This window comes from Muntiacus reevesi, chromosome 3, assembly GCF_963930625.1.
Source record: "Muntiacus reevesi chromosome 3, mMunRee1.1, whole genome shotgun sequence".
Lineage (NCBI taxonomy): Eukaryota > Metazoa > Chordata > Mammalia > Artiodactyla > Cervidae > Muntiacus > Muntiacus reevesi.
The window spans coordinates 193,927,104-193,937,326 of NC_089251.1; the positions used below are offsets into that span (position 1 = coordinate 193,927,104).

Sequence of the window (10,223 nt, forward strand, 5' to 3'; positions counted from 1 at the left end):
TAAGTCTAACGCAGAGGTGAGCGGGGGAGGGCCTTGACAGGTCTGCAGTGACCCATGCAGCACCACCAGCTGTGGCCCCGTGGGGCCAGGCTTCTCTGCATCCCTATCTCTGTGAGTGTCTCTGTTTCTGGGACTCCTCTGCCCACCTGGCCTTGTGTGGTGCCTCTGTGTTTCGGCCTCCCCAACTCCACGTGTATTTCGGGCCTTGTCTTTGTGAAGAGCTCTGAGGCCCTGACTCCCTGAAACCCTGGGGGTTGACAGAGGGGCACAGACCTCAGTGACAGGGCGGTGGGTGACAGCAAGTCTTTGGAGACACAGACTGCTAGGTGACATGAGGCCTTAGACAGCACAGGGTCTCGGTGGCAGCGCATTGCAGGTGGCCCAGGTTTGAGGAACGTTGGGCTGTTCATACTTGACACACAGATTGGGTGACTCTGAGTGTTTGGCTAACACAGGGTCTGGTGACTCAGCGATTCAAAGCGAGTTCTTGGGCAGTCGAGTGACAGCAGTGGATCTTGACTAGGGCAGTCGGTCCCTCCCCTGCGGGCACACTTGGCTGTGAGTGGAGACACGTTTGGTCGTCACATCTGAGGGGAAGGCGTGCTATTAGCATGTAGCATGTAGAGCCAGCTCGTTCCTCCACAGTCCACAAGGACCTAAGTGTGGCGGCCTGCTCTGACACCTGCTGCCAAGCTGAAATCCTAGCTCCTGCCCTCCGCTACTCTGGGTGAATCTTATGTCTAACGTGGAGTACCCAGGCGGTACCCTTATGGGGTGTTGGGACTGCTGAGCTGACTTTTGTCAAGCGTTTGGAATTGGGCTTGGCACAGAGTAGGTGTGTTTTTTGACTCAGGCCTAGAGAGAACAAGGGCAGGTTTAAATTCAGTGACTCAAACGTTCTCTCCTTTTCTCATTACAGTTTCTACTTCAGACAAGCTTCTTCCATCTCAGGAAACCACATGGCCAAAAGCGCTCCTGTCTTATAGTTACTGACCAGGGTTCTTGGCCTTCCCTGTGGGTCAGTCCCTAAGTCATGTGCGACTCTTCAACCCCATGGATTGCAGCACGCCAGGCTTCCTTATCCTTCACTATCTCCTGCAGTTTGCTTAAACTCACATCCATTGAGTTGGTGATGCCATCCAACCATCTCATCCTCCAGTGTCCCTTCTCCTGACCTCAATCTCCTGCCCTCATTAGGGTCTTATCCAATGAGTCGGCCCTTCACATTAGTTGGCCAAAGTAATGACCTTCCTTACTCAATAAATAATAAGAGGCCAGACAAGAAATTCAGGCAAGGACTTTACTGGGGCTTCTACTGCATCAAGGGGAAACAAGAACAAATAAGTTTCCCTTGCTGGCTTGCTGAGTGGGGAGGGCAAGTTGGTTCCGTATATGGCGTGAAGTAAGGGCTGTGTCCAGGGGTTGGGCCATAGGACTGGCTTGGGTGGTTTGCCCACCCCTACACCCCTAGGTGCTGTTGAGTGCAGGCAGGATGTGGAATATTTTGTTCCTGACCTCCGCTTTTGTTCCCAGCACTTTGGAAGTGGCAGTTGGGTTTCTGGCCTTTTTATATCTTGTCCATAATTTGCCCTAAGTGCATATGCATGGTTATTCCTCATGCCTTATCGTTACTTTGTCTTTTTGTTGCTTGAGGAATGTTTGTCCAGATGTAAGCATTGCAGCAAAGGGTCCAAGGTCCCAGGTCTCAGCTGGTCTCTTCATGTCATGCAGGTGTAGTTATTTCTGAGGAAAAGAGACAAATACCTATAAATCCCAAAGAAATGGCTCTGATTGGCTAAGCCTGGACCACCTGACCATCCACGTCTTGCAGAACACCACATAAATAGATTAACTCTTCTATTCTCCAAGAGAACTTCCCTGGTGGCTCAGCAGTAAAGTATCTGCCTGCAATTCAGGAGACCAAGGTTTGATCCTTGGGTTAGGAAAATCTCCTGGAGAAGGAAATGGCAACCTACTCCAGTACTCTTGCCTGGGAAATCCCATGGGCAGAGGATCCTGGAGGGCTATAGTTCATAAGATCACAAACAGGCAGACACAACTTAGCGACTAAATAACAACAACGACAATTTTTTCATGGCAACTCTCCAGAGTAGAACACTTACTTTCCTCTTTTAACAGCTAAGGAAACTGATGCCCAGTGGTTCAGTAACTTGCAAACCCAAAATTGGATTAAGGCAGTCTGATTTAAAAAGATGCACCCTTCCGTCACAGCAACCATCTTGAATGTTTATATTTAGATATATCAGATTTTATTTTAAAATGTGCAGTAAGAAGCAACATTGTATTTGTTCATAAGATGCAATCACAGAAGCATTTTCATTACAAAGAATTGCTCGTTTTTCTTTTTCTAAGATAAAGCAATTCCATTAGTCATCTGGTTTTTTGAGTGGGCTAATGAGAGAATGGTTGTGCTTTTCTTGGTGAGAGGAAACAAGAAAAGCTTGTCCTGGGGTTAAGGGTGGGGTAGGAGGGAGGAAGGGACCTTGGTGATGAGCAGAACTAAGTCTAGATAGAATCTGTCCTGGTCCTCAGATAGGACTGCCATGTTGACAAATTCTTTGTTTGGATGATGACCCAAGATGGGACTCAATCTTTCAACTGTTCCTGAAGCACTGATAGGGATATAGCACAGTCAAATCAATAATTCACTAATAATACATCTGCTGTCAGTTGCACACATCTTGAGGGAAAGAATGCCTGCATTTTGAGAGCTATCTTGCCCTATTGTCAAGGGTGCGAGATGCGGGGCATAGATAGATAGGTGTGCTACTTACATCCTTATTCATATCACCTAATGCTTCTTAGGTGCTTAAGATAAGGAATAACCAGATGAAAACACCTGAGTGCGTTGAATAGGAAGAGGAAGTTCGCTTGCGAATTTGGCTTCAGAGGTGAGGTTATAGTGCTCTCTAGTGGACACCTTGTGAATTTACACAATATCAGACTGGATGCAGCAAATTGGTTTCTGCGTTTTGTTTTTTTGTTGTTGTTTTTTTTTTTTTTTCAACCAAGGGGTTGGTCTCCAGAGTGTTTGGGAAGCAGGCCTATAAGAAACACTGTGTGTGTGTGTGTGTGTTGGGAGCTATGAAGCTTTGCCTAACTTCACCATGCAGAAATCAGGAAATGGTTAGAGAAGAAAGATGTGGGAGTAGTTGATGGCAACAACCCAAAGATTTTACTTATTTATTTATTTTGATTGATAGTTGCCATTTTAATTGATTTAATTGAAATCGATTTGGCATAAAGGAGTGCACAGAAAATTATTAACAGTGACCTCAAAGGTTTCTTTTTTTTTTTTAGATTTACTTTTTTAAATTTTTCCCAATTATTTTTATTAGTTGGAGGCTAATTACTTTACAATATTGTAGTGGTTTTTGCCATACATTGACATGAATCAGCCATGGATTTACATGTGTCCCCATCCTGAACCCCCCCTCCCACCTCCCTTCCCATCCCATCCCTCTGGGTCATCCCAGTGCACCAACCCCGTGCACTTGTCTCATGCATCCAGTCTGGATGGCGATCTGTTCCACACTTGATAATATACATGTTTCGATCCTGTTCTCTCAGATCCTCCCACCCTCGCCTTCTCCCAGAGTCCAAAAGTCCGTTCTATACATCTGTGTCTCTTTTTCTGTTTAATGATAACCCTATATGGTTATAATTATATGGGTATATATATATTAACCCTATATGGGTTATCATTACCATCTTTCTAAATTCCATATATATATATGCGTTAGTATACTGTATTAGTGTTTATCTTTCTGGCTTACTTCACTCTGTATAATGGGCTCCAGTTTCATCCATCTCATTAGAACTGATTCAAATGTATTCTTTTTAATGGCTGAGTAATATTCCATTGTGTATATATGCACCATAGCTTTCTTATCGATTCATCTGCTGATGGGCATCTAGGTTGCTTCCATGTCCTGGCTATTATAAACAGTGCTGCAATGAATATTGGGGTACACGTGTCTCTTTCAGTTCTGGTTTCCTCGGTGTGTATGCCCAGGAGTGGGATTGCTGGATCATATGGCAGTTCTATTTCCAGTTATGTTAAGGAATCTCCACACTGTTCTCCATAGTGGCTATACTAGTTTGTATTCTCATCAACAGTGTAAGAGGTTTCCCTTTTCTCCACACCCTCTCCAGCATTTATTGCTTGTAGACTTTTGGATAACAGCCATTCTGTGTAATGGTACCTCACTGTGGTTTTGATTTTCATTTCTCTGATAATGAGTGATGTTGAGCATCTTTTCATGTATTTGTTAGCCATCTGCATGTCTTCCTTGGAGAAATGTCTGTTTCAATCTTTGACCCATTTTTTGATTTGGTAATTTATTTTTCTGGAATTGAGCTGCAGGCGTTGCTGGTATATTTTTGAGATTAATTATTTGTCCTTTGCTTCATTTGCTATTATTTTCTCCCATTCTGAAGGCTATCTTTTCACCTTGCTTATAGTTTCCTTCATTGTGCAAAACTTTTAAGTTTAATTAGGTCCCATTTGTTTATTTTTGCATTTATTCCCATTATACTTGGAGGTGAATCATAGAGGACCCTGCTGTGATTTGTTGGAGAGTGTCTTCCCAATGTTTTCCTTGAGGAGTTATATAGTTTCTGGTCTTACATTTAGAACTTTAATCCATTTTGAGTTTATTTTTGTGTATGGTGTTAGAACACTTTCTAGATTCATTCTTTTACAAGTGGTTGACCAGTTTTCCCAGCACCACCTGTTAAAGAAATTTTCTTTTCTCCATTGTATATTCTTGCCTCCTTTGTCAAAAATATGTTGTCCATAGGTGCATGGATTTATCTCTGGGTTTTCTATTTTGTTCCATTGATCTTTATTTCTGTCTTTGTGCCAGTACCATACTGTCTTGATGACTGTGACTTTGTAGTAGAGCCTAAAGTCAGGCAGGTTGATTCCTCCAGTTCCATTCTTCTTTCTCAAGATTGCTTTGGCTATTCGAGGTGTTTTGTATTTCCATACAAATTGTGAAATTATTTGTTCTAGTTCTGTGAAAATTATCGATGGTAGCTTGATAGGGATTGCATTGAATCTGTAGATTGCAATTTCACTATATTGATTCTTCTGATCCATGAACATGGTATATTTCTCCATAATCCATAATTCAGTTCTTAGAGAAACATAGCTCCAGCTGCTCCAAAAAATCTTTTCAGGCTTGCTCCCCCTAAAGAACTCAAATCCTCCTCTTCTATAGTGAAACTCCTGCCCCTAATGGATTTCCTGTGCTGTTAAATGTAGCTGGAATTATTTAAAAAATAATGAGCATCTTTTAAAAAGCAAAACACTGATGATTCCTCAAAGGAAAAAAAGAAATCTGTTTTGTTAGCTAGTAGCCAGATACATTGATACAGATATAGACTCTACATTTTTAAAGAAAATTTAATTAGGGTAAAACATAATATAAAGCTTACTGTCTCATTATTTTAAAGTGTACAGTTCATTAGTGTTAGATATATTCATATTGTTGTGCAAACAATCTCAAAATTTGCAAAACCAAAAGTCTATACTCATAAAGCAACTCCCTATTTCCTCATCCCACACAGCCCTTAATAGAACCATCATTCTATTTTTTGTTCTTATGGCTTTGACTACTCTGTGAAGTGAAGTGAAAGTCATTCAGTCATGTCCAACTCTTCGCGACCCCATGGACAATATAGTCCATGGAATTCTCCAGGCCAGAATACTGGAGTAGGTAGCCTTTCCCTTCTTCAGTGGATCTTCCTAACCCAGGGATTGAATCCAGGTGTCCCATATTGCAGGTGGATTCTTTAACAGCTGAGCCACAAGGGAAGCCAAGATTACTGGAGTGGGTCGCCTATCCCTTCTCCAGTGGATCTTCCCAACCCAGGAATTGAACCAAGGTCTCCTGCAGAGCAGGTGGATTCTTTACCAACTGAACTATGAAGGAAACCCAAAATTTAATAGAATTTTAAAATTTAGTTTAATTTCCCCCCTTTATTGCGATATAATGGATAAGTAGCACTGAATAATTTAAAGGTGTACAGCATAGTAACTTCACAAACATGTACTGTGGGATGATTACCACAGTAAGTTTAGTTAAATTTCACTGCCTCAGATAGTTTAAAAAAAGTTTTTTCCCTTGAGAAGTTCTAGTCTCTTGCTGCTACTGCTGCTGCTAAGTCATGTCAGTTGTGTCCGACTCTGTGTGACCCCATAGACGGCAACCCACCAGGCTGCCGTCCCTGGGATTCTCCAGGCAAGAACACTGGAGCGGGTTGCCATTTCCTCTCAAGTCTCTTGGCAACCTTCAAACGTGCCGTATAGCAGCGTTAACTACAGTCTCCATGTTGTCCACTACATGCCCAGTACTTGTTTATCTTACGACTAGGATGTGTACCTTTTGACCACCTTCATTCAATTCCCCCACCCTTTTCCTTCCTTCTTAAAGCTGAACAATAGTTCAGCCATATACCACATTTTATTTATCCCTTCACAGACTCCAAGCTTTTGAGATATACAAAGTCTTTCCAAGGCTGAAGAGATACAAGACTGTTTCAGTGGCTAGGTAACAACTGCTGGATGTGATTTCTGGATAAAAGAATGAAGGAGCAGGATCTCTGCCAGCTCACCTAAACAACCAGAAGGTTTCATCTCTGCTTTCAAAAATTCTGTTTATTTAAACTGAAGAAACAATCTGCAATTGAGATTTAGTTTTAATGAGAGAGGGGAAAAGTATGGTATTTGCTAGAAATTATGAATAATCATTCTTTTAGAAAATTTAAAAGTGCTAACCAATAAAGAAAAGGTAAGATTACCCTTTATGCTCAAAAACTGGATTTTTCTGTGAAATTTTAGTAAGTGGAATTAAGTTGCTGAGACTTATAGAAATTCTGCCAAGTATGTATAAGGTATTGACTCCCAGAGACGGAGACTGCTGGTTGGCACACCGGTGTCCCAGACAGTCGACTTCTTGGAAGAGTCATTTCCTTTGTTAACTTAAATAACTATTTTAACCCTAAAAAAAAAAAAAAAAAAAAAAGAAAAGTATTGACTCAAGGTGAAATAAGCTCTATATCCATCCAAACTGCAAATGGTTCCAGTTTTCTCTTTTGATTTGCAATCTTACTGCATACTTTTAAAGGGAACAGCTAAAGTGATTTAATTGTCAAAGTACTAAAATGTTGATCTGTACCCTTTTGTTAAGCTATCTGTGGGAGAAGATTGGCTGGAGGTTTCAGAAAACAGATTTTGGTGTTGAATGCAAGAGAGTCCCTCCTCTAACATCAACATTTAAAAAATATAATCTGAAATGTGTGAAAGCTGTTTCAACAGTAACCAAGACAGAATTTCAGATATGTAAATCCAACTAATAAATACCTTTAGCTTGAACATTCAAAATATTGATGTTTGATTCACCACATTCACAAATTATAAAAAAAAAAATCACATGACAGTTTCAATAGATATAGAAAAAGCACTTGATACCATTTAATATATATTCATGAAAACTCCTAACAAACTAAGAATAGAATGACATTTCCTTAGTGATAAAAGCTGTTTACAAAAGCCCTGTAGCAATCAACAAAACTTTCCTTTTGAGATTGGAACAAGGCATGGATGCCTGCAATCATCACTTCTATTCAGCACTGTCCTTGAGGTCATAGTCTGTGATGTATGAAAAGGGAAAAAAATGAAAAGATAAAGGACTGGAAAGGAACAAACAAAACTGGCATTACTTGCAAACCCTATGATTTTAGGTATTTAAAAACCTTAAATAATGTAAAGGTAAATAATTAAAACAGCACAGTTCTAGATATGAAACCAGCATTAACAAAATTAATTTTATTTCTACATTCCGGTAAGAAACCAAAAATTGAAATAAAAAATTCACAATGGCATTTAAAAAAATGAAGTCCTAGGAATAATTCTACCAAAGTATGCACAAGACCTCTTTAGGGAAAATGGTAAAACTCTAATGATAGACATTACAGAAGATCAAAATAGTTTATGTGGTGCCGAAATGAGCACTGCAGAAGATCTAGAGAAATAGAAAGTTTTATTTATGGGTTGGAAGAGTAATATATTTAGTCTCTTCAAATAGATTTATAGATTCAATGCAATCCCAAAGAAAATGCCAGCATAACAAGCATATTGTAAAATATTTGTGGGAATGTAATTGGATAAGAATTATTAATAACAGGAACAATAAAGAAGAGGGAAGAGTGATCTGTGGACTAAACAAAACCTGTACATAACATCATCCCTGTGTGTCTAACACCATTATGTGTTACCATTGTGCTCATTATGCCCATTATGTGTGTCTAGTAGTATGCCCAAGGGAAAGACTGAAGAGGATGCTACAGGAGATAAAACCAAGGTGAAGGACAAACCACAGAGAAGATCTATAAGGTTATCTGCTAAACCTGTTCCTCCAAAGCCAGATCCCAAGCCTAAAAAGGCACTTGCAAAGAAGAAAGAGAAGGCACCCAAAGGGAAAAAGAATGATGCTAGCAAGGATGGGAATAACCCTACAAAAAATCGAGCTGCCAAAACAGACAAGACGCAGAAAGCTGAAGGAGCTGGAGATGCCAAGTGAAGCTTCATGATTCCATCCTATTCCTGTTTCCAATCCCATTCTGCTTCCACTCTTATCACCATCTCTGTACTCCTCTCCTCAGCTCCATTCTCCATCCCTACAAATCCTTCTTTCTATCTTTATTCTCATTCTGATCCCTATCATATCCTCAGATTCTATTCCATCCCCATCTCTATCTGGTCTTCATTCCATCTGCATCTCCATCTTAATTTTTGTCTTCAGTTTCATTCATCTTTATCATCAGTTCCTGCTTCTTCCAGGGTTTATTTCTACCCTTTTCCAATGCCCATCCTTGGTGACGGTGAATCTGTCTTTATTGCCATCTCCATCTTATTTCCGATGCACACCATCCCTACTCTTTTTTTTAAAAATAATTTATACATTTCTTTCCTTATTTTTGATTGTTCTACATCTTCGTTGCTGCTCACAGGCTTTCTCTAGTTGCAGGGACTACTCTTCATTGCAGTACATTGTGGTGGCCTCTCTTGTTGGGGAGCCTAGGCTCCAAGTACATGGGCTCAGTAGTTGTGGCACATAGATTTAGTTCCACAGCACGAGGCGTATTCCCAGGCCAGGGATCAAATCTGTGTCCTCTGCATCGATGGGCAGATTCTTATCTACCGTATCACCAGGGAAATCCATTGTCCCTATTCTTTTTTTTTTTTTCATTGTCCCTGTTCTTATACGTTTCCTTCTTATCATCTCTTCCTCCAAGGTGAAATTGAGGAAGATTCATGAAGAAATCTAAAAGTTCAATGGAATGTTGGGGACTATGAGAGTTGATGATCCCTCCATATAAAATTTTCTCCTCAGTGTCCAGGTGAGAAACTTCAAAGAAATCACTCAAGTTAGATTTCAGATGAACTTCTCCACTGTTCATGGTGTATTTAGGTCAGGGTAGGGACCAGGATAGGAAGTTGGAGGGAGTAGAGGAGAGGTAAGGCATCCTCAAAGTGATGTGGAGACAAGTCAGAGAACAAAAGAGGCAAAAGAGAAAGATGTGTATGGAGTAAGACATCTCAAGTCCAATTTAATCTGAACCTCTTCCCCATTCACTTTCCCTCTCTCCCACAGGTCATGCTGTGATACAAGGAATTCAAAGTGGAAAAAGTGAAAGTGTTAATCACTCAGTCATGCCCGACTTTGTGACCCCATGGCCTATAGCCTGCCAGGCTCCACTGTCCATGGGATTCTCCAGGCAAGAATACTGGAATGGGTTGCCATTTCCTTCCTCAGCGGATCTGCCCAACCCAGGAATTGAACCTGGGTCTCCTGCATTGCAGGCAGATTCTTTACCAACTGAGCAACGAGGGAAGCCTAGAACATTACCTATGCTAACTGTGCTTCTTCACTTTTCCTTTTGATTCTTTGTTTTGGTTTCTGGTCAAGTCTGCCTGTGAATTGTCTAATTTGTCTTTTGAGCTGTGCCCCTTTCCATAGCTGGTCCATGAAGGGAGGGCACCAGACCTCTAGGCCAGGCTGACTTGCATTCCTGACAATCTGTTAATACTAGAAGTTAATCAGGAAATTCCCTGGCTATCCAGTGATTAGGACTCTGTGCTGTCACTACCAAGGGCCCAGGTTCAATCCCTGGTTGGAGAACCAAGATCCTAC

The 10,223-nt window shown here is 40.9% G+C and overlaps 1 pseudogene; it reads left to right on the forward strand.

Annotated features, from left to right (window-relative positions):
- The first annotated feature begins 8,342 nt into the window (after positions 1–8,342).
- On the forward strand, positions 8,343–8,609 carry LOC136163376 (non-histone chromosomal protein HMG-17 pseudogene; annotated as a pseudogene).
- The last annotated feature ends 1,614 nt before the right edge of the window (positions 8,610–10,223 follow it).